This window comes from Tachyglossus aculeatus, chromosome X4 (assembly GCF_015852505.1).
Source record: "Tachyglossus aculeatus isolate mTacAcu1 chromosome X4, mTacAcu1.pri, whole genome shotgun sequence".
Taxonomy (NCBI): domain Eukaryota; kingdom Metazoa; phylum Chordata; class Mammalia; order Monotremata; family Tachyglossidae; genus Tachyglossus; species Tachyglossus aculeatus.
Window position 1 is genome coordinate 45809867 of NC_052098.1, and position 13507 is coordinate 45823373.

Sequence of the window (13507 nt, forward strand, 5' to 3'; positions counted from 1 at the left end):
CAGGTGAGCAGGCAAGTGACGATTTGGGGATTTTCAACAGAGTATCCCCCCCCACCCGCCCCCGATTTAGGCGGCTCATATCTGAGAACTTTGGGGACATGATGCTGTGTTGTTAAAGGGTGATCTTTTTTTTGGATAAATGAATCATTCAGGGCTATTTACTCTTGTTCAGGTCTTAATGGAGCAACAACGATGTATTCTATTTCATTTTATTTTGTGGTAGAGTACTTGGTGCGTGTGATCACATTACTCCTGGCAGCATCCTTGTGATATTAAAATGTATCCGTGGTAACTTTAAGAAGTCAATCAGTGGTATTTATTGAGCGTTTACTGTGTGCAGGGCACTCTGTTAAAGAAATCTTCAGAACTGACTGAAACCTTGCCTGCCAAGGGTCAAATTAAAGGGTTTTCTCTTTCCGTTAACTGGATCGCGAGATGCTTACAGTGGAGATATTGCCAGCTTTTTGTTTTAATGTTCTAGCACATTGAGTGGAATGTCAGAGTCTAGTATATTTGGCAGTAGTCAGGGAAATTTGTTAACAAGATCTGCTTACGCCTGAAGGGAATAGTGTTCTTCCCCTACCCCTCTTACCCATCAGAATTCCATCTTGCTTTTCTAAATACCTACTAAGGGGCTGAAGCCACTCTGTTTTTTCCCCTCTGGTCTGGGCCTTTGAAAAATCCACACAACTCTTCAAAGGGCACAATACACCAAGGTATCCAGAGTGTGTTTACGATTAGTGTATTGTGACCTCACAGCCCCTGTCACAACTCCTAGTCTGTCTCCCCACTCCCATATTTTGACCAAGGGATACACTACCAGAATGACTGCAGGTGGAGAGCGGGGCGTTCTGGGAGAGATGCGTCCGTGGTGTCGCTATGGGTCGAAGACAACTCGACGGCATAAAACAAGATAAGTCTGTGAAGCCCCTGCTCTAGTTGCCCATTTCCCCAAAACTCCACTGTCACCATCCCTCAATCACCACAGTGTCCTCAGGACTGCTCCTCTTCACTGCCTCTGCCACCGTAGCTGCCGTTCTCCTGCACACCCTGGCATTATCAGAAATAAAATAACACCTCCAAATATTTGAAAGCGTACAAACACCTTGTAAATGTTCTGACTGCCCTCTCAAAGGTCACCAATGATGACCTCCTTGCCAAATCCAACGGCTCCTACTCTATCCTTATCCTCCTTGACCTCTCAGCTGCCTTCGACACTGTGGACCACCCCCTTCTCCTCAACACGCTATCCATCCTTGGCTTCACAGACTCCGTCCTCTCCTGGTTCTCCTCTTATCTCTCCGGCCGTTCATTCTCAGTCTCCTTTGCGGGCTCCTCCTCCCCCCCACCCAATTCCCTTACTGTAGGGGTTCCTCAAGGGTCAGTTCTTGGTCCCCTTCTGTTCTCTATCTATGCTCACTTGGTGAATTCATTCGCTCCCACGGCTTCAACTATCATCTCTGTGCTGATGACACCCAAATCTACATCTCCGCCCCTGCTCTCTCTCCCTCCAGACTCGTGTCTCCTCCTGCCTTCAGGACATCTCCATCTGGATGTCTATCCACCATCTAAAACTCAACATGTTCAAGACTGAGGTCCTTATCTTCCCTCCCAAACCCTGCCCTCTCCCTGACTTTCCCATCTCTGTTGACGGCACTACCATCCTTCCCGTCTCACAAGCCCGCGACCTTGGTGTCATCCTCGACTCCGCTCTCTCGTTCACCCCACACATCCAGTCCGTCACCAAAACCTGCCGGTCTCACCTCCGCAACATCGCCAAGATCCGCCCTTTCCTCTCCATCCAAACCGCTACCTTGCCGGTTCAATCTCTCATCCTCTCCCGACTGGATTACTGCATCAGCCTCCTCTCTGATCTCCCATCCTCCTGTCTCTCCCTGCTTCAGCCTATACTTCACTCTGCTGCCCGGATTATCGTTGTACAGAAACGCTCTGGGCATGTTACTCCCCTCCTCAAAAATCTCCAGTGGCTGCCTGTCAACCTACGTATCAAGCGAAAACTCCTCACTCTCGACGTCAAGGCTGTCCATCACCTTGCCCCCTCCTCCCTCGTCTCCCTTCTCTCCTTCTTCAGCCCAGCCCGCACCCTCCGCTCCTCTGCCGCTAACCTCTTCACTGTACCTCGTTCTCGCCTGGAATGCCCTCCCTCCCCACATCCGCCAAGCTAGCTCTCTTCCTTCCTTCAAAGCCCTACTGAGAGCTCACCTCCTCCAGGAGGCCTTCCCAGACTGAGCCCCCTTTTTCCTCTCTTCCTCCCTATCCCCCCAGCCCTCCCTCCTTCCCCTCCCCATAGCACTTGCATACATATTTGTGCAGATTTATTACTCTATTTTACTTGTACATATTTACTATTCTATTTATTTTGTTAATGATGTGCATAAAGCTTTAATTCTATTTGTTCTGACGATTTTGACACCTGTCTACGTGTTTTGTTGTCTGTCTCCCCCTTCTAGACTGTGAGCCCGTTGTTGGATAGGGACCGTCTCTATATGCTGCCGACTTGTATTTCCCAAGTGCTTAGTACAGTGCTCCGCATACAGTAAGCGCTCAATAAATACGATTGAATGAATGAATGAATGATGCCCTAAAATCTAGAAAAACTAACCAGATTTGCAATGTTTATGCCACATTCTCACCCTCTGTCCCCACCCCTGCCCTAGCCCTTGGTGTTACTCGTTTTTGTCCTTACAATGTTGTGGGACAGTTATGCTCAGTGGAAAGAGCCCGGGCTTTGGAGTCAGAGGTCAGGGGTTCAAGTCCCGGCTCTGCCAGTTGTCAGCTCTGTGACTTTGGGCAAGTCACTTCACTTCTCTGGGCCTCAGTTACCTCATCTGGAAAATGGGGATTAAGACTGTGAGCCCCCAGTGGGACAGCCTGATCACCCTGTAACCTCCCCAGCGCTTAAGAACCGTGCTTTGCACATAGTAAGCACTTAATAAATGCCATCATCATTATTATTATTATTCTCTGTGCCTCAGTTCCCTCATCTGTAAAATGGGGATTAAGACTGTGAGCCCCCCATGGGACAGCCTGATCACCCTGTAACCTCCCCAGCGCTTAGAACAGTGCTTTGCACATAGTAAGCGCTTAATAAATGCCGTCATTATTATTATTACCGGAGAGTACAATGGGGGTTGTGAGTGCCCAAGGGTGGAAGTACTGAAGTGGCTGGGGGAAGGTGGGGAGATGAGAGAGTAATCAAGGAAGGCCTCCCGGAGGAGATGTAATTCCAAAGGGCCTTGAAGAAGGGGTGAGCAGTCCTCTGCTCGATGCGTTGTGGATGTCTGCTGGTTCTAGTCCCAGATCTGTCGCTTTTCTGCTGTGTGACCTTGGGCAAGTCACTCCACTTCTCTGGGCCTCAGTTACCTCATCTGTAAAATGGGGATTAAGACTGTGAGCCCCACGTGGGACAACCTGATCACCTTGTATTCCCCCCCAGCGCTTCATTATTATTATTATTTCTTGTGCCTCGGTTCCCTCATCATTAAAAAATGGGAATTAAAACTGTGAGCCCCATGTGGGAAAGGGACTGTGTCCAACCCGCTTTGCTATCATTGCCATCATTATTATTCTCTGTGCCTCAGTTCCCCCATCATTAAAAAATGGGGATTAAAACTGTGAGCCCCATGTGGGAAAGGGACTGTGTCCAACCCGCTTTGCTATCATTGCCATCATTATTATTCTCTGTGCCTCAGTTCCCCCATCATTAAAAAATGGGGATTAAAACCGTGAGCCCCATGTGGGAAAGGGGCCGTGTCCAACCCGTTTTGCTTGTATCCACTCCAGCGCGTAGCACATAGTAAGCACTTCACAAATGCTACTATTGTGTGTGAAGGAGAAGGGAGTTCCTGGAAGAAGTGAGGGTGTGAGCAAGAGAGTGGCAGGGAGAAAGGTAAAAATGAGTCAGAGGGTAGGTTTAGAGAGAAACGAGGTACGCACGCTGGGTTGTACTGGGAGAATGAGAAGTACCGGGGAGAAAGCTAATTAAGTGCCGCAGTGCCAATGGTCAGGAGTTTCTGCTCGACGGGCAACCGCGGGAGGTGTTTGAGGAGCGGGAAGAAGTACGGAGAATGATGTTTAGAAAAATCCAGCCAGGCGGGCAAATGGTGGACTCAGGATTAGAACCCAAGCCCGTACTCTTTCCCCTAGGCCACGCTGCTTCTCGAAAAGCCTACAGCCCCTGGTATTTGCAGGCGGTCTTCCATCCAAGCACTAACCAGGCCTGATCCCGCCTAGCTCCCGGGATCAGGCGAGACCGGGCGCCGTTCAGGGTGGTCCTTGAGAGATGAGGAGGTGGTGGCGGCGGTGGAGGAGAGGATTTGGGAGGTGAGATGAGTTTCCGACATAATTTGAAGTGTAAGCAGGCATCTCTGCAGGGATGTCTTAGCAGCAGGAGGAGATGTGAATTTGCAGAGAAGGCGAGAGGTTAGGGCTGATGAGAGATTTGGAAGCCATCTGCCTTAAGCGCTTAGTACAGTGCTCTGCACACAGTAAGCGCTCAATAAATGCGATTGATGATGATGATAGTGGGACCCGTGGGAGTAGCTAAGATTCCCCAGAGGGGGTGAGAATAGAAGCAGCGTGGCTCAGCAGAAAGTGGAGACAGAGGTCATGGGTTCAGATCCCAGCTCCGCCACTTTGGGCAAGTCATTTAACTTCCCTGTGCCTCAGTGACCTCATCTGTAAAATGAGGATTGGTGATAAATGCCATCAACAGCTGAACATCAGTGGCTGGGATTAACAATACAATAGTGAGCAAATGCCAAAGTTGCTAATACCCAGCTCTTTAAACATAATAATAATGATGAGGATGGCATTTATTAAGCGCTTACTATGTGCAAAGCACTGTTCTAAGCGCTGGGGAGGTTACAAGGTGATCAGGTTGTCCCACAGGGGCTCACAGCTTTCATCCCCAGTTTCCAGATGCGGTAACTGAGGCCCAGAGAAGTGAAGTGACTTGCCCAAAGTCACACAGCTGCCAGTTGGCCGAGCCGGGATTTGAACCCATGATCTCTGACTCCAAAGCCCGGGCTCTTTCCACTGAGCCACGCTGTGAGCCCTCCGTGGGACAACCTGATCACCTTGCAACCTCCCCAGCGCTTAAACAGTCCTTTGCACATAGTAAGCGCTTAATAAATGCCATCGTTATTATTATTATAGAAGGGGACCAGAACTGAGCCTTGAGGAACGCCCATGGTTAGGGAATTCATTCATTCAATCGTATTTAGTGAGCGCTTGCTGTGTGCAGAGCACTGTACTAAGCGCTTGGGAAGTACAAGTCGGCAACATAGAGAGACGGTCCCTACCCAACGACGGGCTCACGGTCTAGAAGCGGGGGAGCAGGGGAAGATTTAGGAAGCATCGACTAGAGAAGACTATTGCAGCAAAATCAAGGTCGGAAAAATCGGGTTTCCCGGGCGAGGGTGGTCCGCGCAATCAAAGGCAGCCAGAGAGGCTGCGGAAAACCGGAGGCTACGGGGTAGAGTCCGAAGGAGGTCACTGGTCGCTTGGGAGAGAGCGATCTCTACTCCTGTCCCTAATCTATTTTAATGCCTGCCTCCCCTTGTAGACTGCAAGCTCCCTGTGGGCAAGGAGTAGGTCTGCCAACTCTGTTGTACTTTTTTCCAAGCGCTTAATATAAATGCTCTGCACGCAGGAAGCACTCAATAAATACCACTGATGGATTGACCGACTTTGCCTGGCTCCATGCAGTCCATCACCACTATTATTAAAGCAATTCAAGCCTAAATAAATAGAGTAATAAATCTGCACCCTTTCTTCCCTCGAAGCCCCACCCCGCCAGAACTCCACTCCAACTTCACTGCTGCCCCCAAATTAAAGCAATTCAAGCCTATGACTTGCTGCCAGGAGGGCAGAGCTTAAGCCATCACTTCTGTGCGACGACTCCCAAATCTGTCTCTGCCCCTGATGACTTACCTGCCCTGCGATTCCCGCATCTTTTCCTTTTTCCAGGACATCTCCACTTGGATGCTCCGACAGCCCCTCAAAACTCAACGGGCCTACAGAACTCCTCTTTCCCTCCCTATAACTTTCTCGTGCCGGTCCACTTCATCCTTGATTCTTCCAACACCCTTTCGTTCATTCATTCGATCGTATTTATTGAGCGCTTACTGTGTGCGGAGCACTGTACTAAGCGCTGGGGAAGTACAAGTTGGCAACACATAGAGACGGTCCCTACCCAACAGCGGGCTCACAGTCTAGAAGGGGGAGACGGGCGACAAAACAAAACACGTGGACGGGTGTCAAGTCATCAGAATAAATAGAAATAAAGCTAGATGCACATCATTAACAAAATAAATGGTAAATATGTACAAGTAAAATAGAGTAATAAATCTGCACCCTTTCTTCCCTCAAAGCCCCAGCCCCCGCAAACTCCACCCCAAGTTCACTGCTGCCCCAAAATTGTCGGCAGCCCCGATTCTAAGCCGTACGTGAGGCATGGTAAATACGAATAAAGGAGCACGGTGTGTAAAAATCATTTTCACTTGAATGCTATCGGTTTGTAATACATGTTCAAATTACTCCCGAAAAAAATTTCAGTTCAGTTAAACTATTTTTTCTTGCCCTGATAAGTGGCTTACTCACATTTTGCTCAGAGGCCATGATTAGGGACAGAAACTTCACAGTCACAGTGGAATTGGGGAAAAGATGCAGCATTTTAAGACTGGAGATCTTCTTAATAGAGAAGCAGTGTGGCCTACTGGGAAGAGCCCAGGCCTGGGAGACAGAGGACCTGGATTCTAATCCCGTGTGACCTTGGGCAGATCACAACTTCTGTGCCTCAGTTCCCTCATCTGGAAAATGGGGATTCAACCCCTGGTTTCCCTCCTACACAGACTGAGAGCCCCATGTGGGACCTGATGACATTCATTCGTTCATTCAATCGTATTTAATGAGCGCTTACTGTGTGCAGGGCACTGTACTAAGCGCTTGGGAAGTCCAAGTTGGCAACATCATCATCATCATCATCATCAATCGTATTTATTGAGCGCTTACTGTGTGCAGAGCACTGTATTAAGCGCTTGGGAAGTCCAAGTTGGCAACATATAGAGATGGTCCCTACCCAACAGCGGGCTCACAGTCTAGAAGGGGGAGACTGACAACAAAACAAAACATACTAACAAAATAAAAAGAAATAGAAATATTTACCCCAGAGCGTAGTATAGTTCTTGGCGCATAAGCGCTTAACAAATACCATTATTATTATTTTTATTATCATTGGTATAAAGTACAATGCAAGACTGGTCTTCGTGATAGGAGCACCTGAAGATCACGCGGGTGACCTGGAAATGGGTGGCGGGGCCGATCCAGGCCACCTGCCACCCCGGTTATTCCCAACTGGGTTCCAGAGTTACCACGACAGTTTACGGGATATTTAGCGTTGGATCTTCAAAAAACCGGTTGGCCAGGGAAGGCTGTACTCTCTTCCGTCCACTCAAGGCTGCTAGAGTGATCTGTCATTGATGAACAGCCGGGGGTGCCTTAAGCGTCGGTGTGAAACGGCCTGCTTGTGCCCTGAACTTGAAATCATTACCGCGTTTCCTTTTTTCCACCTAGGGACCGAGGCTGTGGTGGAGTCTAGTGCCCCTGCTTGACGTATTCCGCTAATAGCTGCAGCCCTGGGCTGCTCTACTGTAATTCAACTAAATTGTGGAACTGCATCTCACGCAATTGAGAGAAGAGCAGCTAATGCGATACATATGGCTAGGATGGTTTCTTCGAATGAGTAAAAAGCATCCTGAAAAGAAAACCTGCTCTTCTGTCTGGTCCACCTTCTAATCATTGCAAAAATCGAATGCTTTCCAGTGGTTACAAATAGAAATACCAAACCTTGGGATTAGATGGTAATTTTCTTTCTAAAAACGGAAAGAGCGGCGCTTTCATCATTTCCCCGCCACGATCCAAACTTTGTTGTCTGTAGTGTACCTTCGTCCCGTGACTCCATTCACTTCATTAAAACCTAAGACCACAAGTAATGCCATTACTGAGTCGGGCTAGTGATCCACTCCAGCCTGGCATTCTGTCTCTGACAGAAGAAACTGGATGCTTGGAGAAAGCCGGTGGTGGTTAGGGATGGGCCAGCTGACGTCCTTAGCTTTTCATTCATTCATTCGATCGTATTTATTGCGCGCTTACTGTGTGCAGAGCACTTTCCCTCCAGGAATCCACTATGAACCTCTCAACAATGAATCCATCCAAACTCCTTTCTCTACCAAATTGATGTCACTTGGACTCTTCTCACCTATGTTTAATGCAATTGGCTAATTGTATATTTAACTTTTTCCAGATCCCAGGACTTCAGTTAACAGAAAGTATCCGCTCACCCTATATGCTTCCCAAACTTTGTGTTTTGCTTATCCACCAGTGTATCTGAGCCAGGCTAGCCATATTTGGGGGGAGATGGCCAAGTGAAGAAACACCTTTAACACCGCTTTATAATCTGGAGAAGGTTGATCCCAAATGCAATGTGGAGAGGAGCAAAAACCTAAACGTCTCCAAAGTTAAAAATGAGTTTTGCAGTCGCACAGCAAGCCACCAATGGCAATGGGACCTAGTACAACCCATCTTTTGAACGAGGGGCCACGAGCTGGCGACTCAAAAGCAGACCGGAATATCTCCGATCTCAATAGCTGTCTACGCCGACTTCTCTGGCTCTATGCCAACTCGATGCCTCTCTGAGGAGCCGCCCGGCCTGGGGGAACGAGTACAGGCCTGGGATTCGGAGGACCTGTGTTTTACGCCTGGGCCTGCCACTTGACTGCTGCTGCGTGACCTTGGGCAAGGCACTTCATCTGTAAAATGAGGATTCGGTTCCCGTTCTCCCTCCTACTTCGACTGTAAGCGCCCTGTGGGACGGAGACTGTGTTCGACCCGATTAACTTTGAACGGTACTTGACACTTAGGCGCTTAACAAATACCCAAATAATAATGTGGGAGAGATTACCCAACCATTCCGCCGGCACCCGGAGTTCAGGAATGTCACCGCGGCCCTCACCGGCAAGATTACTGGACCGTAGAGAGCAACGTGGCCTTTCCTTCCTTGGGCTGGAACATGTGGGTACTTGGTGTCCTCTCGCTGCCTTTGGTAGTCGTCCTTCCCAACTTGAGAAGCAGCGTGGCTCAGTGGAAAGGGCCCGGGCTTGGGAGTCAGAGGTCATGGGTTCCAATTCCAGCTCCGCCACTTGTCAGCTGTGCCTCGGTTCCCTCCTCTGTCAAATGGGAATTAAGACTGAGCCCCACGTGGGACAACCTGATTACCTCGTATCCCTCCCCCCAGTGCTTAGAACAATGCTTGGCACATAGTAAGTGCTTAACAAATACCATCGTCAGTATCAGCAGCCTACTGAGCAATCGAGCAATCGATCAATTTTATTTATTGAACAGTTACTGTGCACAGAGCACTGGGAGACTACAGTCCAACAGGGGTGGTAAACACTTTCCCTGCCCATCAAGAGCTCACAGTCTAGCGGGGGAGACAGATGTTAAGATAAATTATGGATACGGACATGAGGGCTGTGGGGTTGAGGGTGGGGTGTATATCAAGTGCTTAAAGGTGACAGATCCCAGTGCATAGGTGATGCAGAAAGGAGAGGGAATAGGAAAAAAATGAGGGCTTAGTCGGGGAAGGCATCTTGGAAGAGATGTGATTTTAATAAGGCTTTGAAGGAAGGAAGAGCGGCGGTCCGTTATAAGAGACGGGGGCCGGCTGTGGGCATGGGATTCATTGAGGAAACAACAGAAGATTTGCCAAGCCAAAGAGAGAACTGAATTATAGCAACTCAGTGTGAATATGAAGTGCCAGAGTTCACTCAGCCTGGTGCCTGGATTATTCTCCCCATCTTCAAAGCCTTATTAAAATTACATCCCCAAGGGGCCTTCCCCAACTAAGCTGTCATTCCTTTTCTCCCACTCCCTTCCACGTTGCCCTTGTACTTGGATTTACATCCTTTATTCCCCCCCAGTCTCAGCCCCACAGCCCTTGTGCCCATAACCAGAATTTATTCATATTAATGTCTGTCTCCCCTTCTAGACTGTAATAATGATGGCATTTTATTAAGCACTTACTACACGCAAAGCACTGTTCTAAGCGCCGGGGAGGTTACGAGGTGATCAGGTTGTCCCACCGGGGGCTCACAGTCTTCATTCCCATTTTCCAGATGAGGGAACTGAGGCCCAGAGCAGTGAAGTGACTTGCCCAAAGCCACACAGCTGACAGTTGGCAGAGCCGGGATTTGAACCCATGACCTCTGACTCCAAAGCCCGGGCTCTTTCCACTGAGCCACGCGGCTTCTCCAAGTTCTTACAGAACTTTGAACTTCTTCTGTAAGTTCTTTGTGGCAGGGAACGTGTCTACCAACTCATATTGTATTCTCCCAAGTGCTTCGCACAGGACTCTGCACACAGTAAGTGCTCAATGAACGGGATTGATTGATGGATTGATTGATTGATAAGTAGGTTGCCGTTGGAGGAGCAAAGTGAGTGTGCTGGGATGTCGAAGATCAGCCAGGTGAAGTAGGAGGGGGCGAGCTGATGGAGTCCTTTAAAGCTGATGGTGAGCAGTTTCTGTTTGATGTGGAGGTGGAGGGGCAACCACTGGAGGTTTTTGAGGAGTGGAGATGTGAACTGAGCTTTTTTGTAGAAAAATGTTAGGCAGCAGAGTGAAGTATGGTCTGGAGTCGGGAGAGACAGGAGGCAGGGAGGTCAGCAAAGCGGGATATGATAGGTGCTTGGATCAGCAGTTTGGATGGAACGGAAAGGATGGATTTGGGCAGTGAAGTGAACTGATAGGATTTGGTGACATTGAATATTATTGTTGTATTGTACTCTCCCACGCACTGAGTTCAGTGCCGTGCATACAGTAAGCACTCAATAAATACGAATGAAAGAATGCGGTTAAAACGAGAGCAACGAGTGGAGAACAATGCCGAGATTACGGGCTTGTGGGGCAGGGAGGATGGTGGTGGTGTCTACCATGATGGGAACGATAGGGAGGACAGGTTGTGGGTGAGAAGATGAGGCATTCTGTTTTGGACATGTTTAGTTTGAGGTATTCAGGCGGAGATGTCCCGATGTCAGGGGGAAATACGAGACTACAGAGAGAGAGAGGTCACAGCTGGAGAGGTAGATTTGGGAATCATCTATGTAGAGGTGGCATTTGAAGCCATGGGAACCAATCAGTTCTCCAAGGGAGAGGGTGTAGATGGAGCCTTGAAGCCTTGAAGTACCCCCACTATCAGAGGATGGGAGGTAGAGGAGGATTCTGCAGAGGACACTGAGAAGTAGCAGCCGGAGAGAACCAGGACAGGTCGGTGTCAGTGAAGCCAAGGTGGGATGATGTTTCCAGGAGAAGGGGGTGGTCGACAGTGTCGGATGCGGCCGAGAGGTTGAAGGACGGCTAGGATGGAGTAGAGGCCATTGGACTGGACAAGGAGGAGATCATCAGTGACCTTTGAGAAGATACCGGCCGGGGAGCGAAGGCGGCGGAAGCCGGATCGGAGGGGTCCGAGGAGGGAATTGAAAGAGAAGAAGCGGGGGGCAGCGGGCGTGACCAACTCCGGGATTTTGGAGAGGAACAGCAGCCGAGGAGTCAAGGGACGACGTGCACATTGTTGGAAACAGTGGAGGAGAAGCCATTGGAAAGGGATCGGTTGAGAATGGCTGTCAGAGAGGGAAGCAGCAGCAGCAAAGCCTAGTGGAAAGAGCACAGGCCTCGGAGTCAGGGGACCTGACTTCTAATAATAATAATAATGGTGTGTGTTAAGCACTTACTATGTGCCGAGCACTGTTCTAAGCGCTGGCTCTGCCGCTTGTCCGCTGTGCCACCTTGGGCAAGTCACTTCAGTTCCCTGTGTCTCATTGACGAGCCCGCTGTTGGGTAGGGACCGTCTCTATTTGTTGCCAACTTGTACTTCCCAAGCGCCTAGTACAGTGCTCTGCACACAGTAAGCGCTCAATAAATACGATTGAATGAATGAATGAATTGACCTCATCATTAAAATGGAGGTTAAGACTGTGAGCCCCAGGTGGGACAGGGTCCAACCTGATTAGCTTGTGTCTACCCCAGTGCTTAGTACAACGCCTGGCACGTGGTAAATGCCGAACAAATTCTTGCCTTACGCCGTCGAGTCGTCTCCGACCTATAGCAACGCCATGGACGCGTCTCTCCTAGGACGCCCCACCTCCGCCTGCAGTCGTTCTGGTAAGTAGATAGAGAAGCAGCGTGGCTCAGTGGAGAAGAGCCCGGGCTTTGGAGTCGGAGGTCATGGGTTCAAACCCCGGCTTCGCCGATTGTCAGCTGTGTGACTTTGGGCAAGTCACTTCACTTCTCTGGGCCTCAGTAACCTCATCTGTAAAATGGGGATTGAGACTGTGAGCCCCCCGTGGGACAACCTGATCACCTTGTAACCTCCCCAGCGCTTAGAACCGTGCTTTGCACATAGTAAGCGCTTAATAAATGCCATTATTAATTAATTAATAGTGGATCCACAGATCTTCATAAAAATACGGAGGTGGTTTACCGTTGATCGGCTCCATCTGCGCGGTCAGCTCGAGTCTCCGTCCTCGATTCTCTCCCGTGCCGCGGCTGCCCAAGATGGGTGAGTTTTCTCTTATAGCAGATGGCCTTCCACTCGCTAGCCACTGCCCAAGCTAGGAATGGAATGGGTATGCCACTGCTTGACTCTCCCTCCCATAGTCGAGACCGGTAGAGGACTGGAAACTCTCCAGGTGCGACCCTGAGAGGGGGGCTTTAACAAATACCATTAAAAAAAAAAAGATGGGGGGCAAATGTTTCGCTCTACGTGGCCTAGTGGGTAGAGCATGGGCACCCCCCCACCTTACCAATCCTTCCCCTCCCCACAGCACCTGTATATATGTATATATGTTTGTACGTATTTATTACTCTATTTTATTTGTACATATTTATTCTATTTATTTTATTTTGTTAATATGTTTTGTTTTGTTCTCTGTCTCCCCCTTCTAGACTGTGAGCCCGCTGTTGGGTAGGGACCGTCTCTATGTGTTGCCAACTTGGACTTCCCAAGCGCTTAGTACAGTGCTCTGCACACAGTAAGCACTCAATAAATACGATTGAATGAATGAATGAATTACCACTAAGTCACGCTGCTTTGGGTGATATAGTCTATTTATTTTATTTAGTTAATATGTTTTGTTTTCTTGTCTGTCTCCCCCTTCTAGACTGTGAGCCCACTGTTGGGTACGGACCGTCTCTAGATGTTGCCAACTTGGACTTCCCAAGCGCTTAGTACAGTGCTCTGTGCACAGTAAGCGCTCAATAAATACGATTGAGTGAATGAATGAATTACCACTAAGTCATGCTGCTTCGGGTGATATATTCTATTTATTTTATTTTGTTAATATATTTTGTTTTGTTCCCTGTCTCCCCCTTCTAGACTGTGAGCCCACTGTTGGGTAGGGACCGTCTCTAGATGTTGCCAACTTGTACTTC

The 13507-nt window shown here is 49.0% G+C and overlaps 1 non-coding gene across 1 annotated transcript; it reads right to left on the reverse strand.

Moving 5' to 3' along the window:
• Window positions 1-12645: 12645 nt before the first annotated feature.
• On the reverse strand, window positions 12646-12783 carry LOC119948356. Its single transcript, XR_005456757.1, has one exon. It is a non-coding gene; the product is annotated as a small nucleolar RNA SNORA7 (small nucleolar RNA).
• Between the last annotated feature and the right edge of the window lie 724 nt (window positions 12784-13507).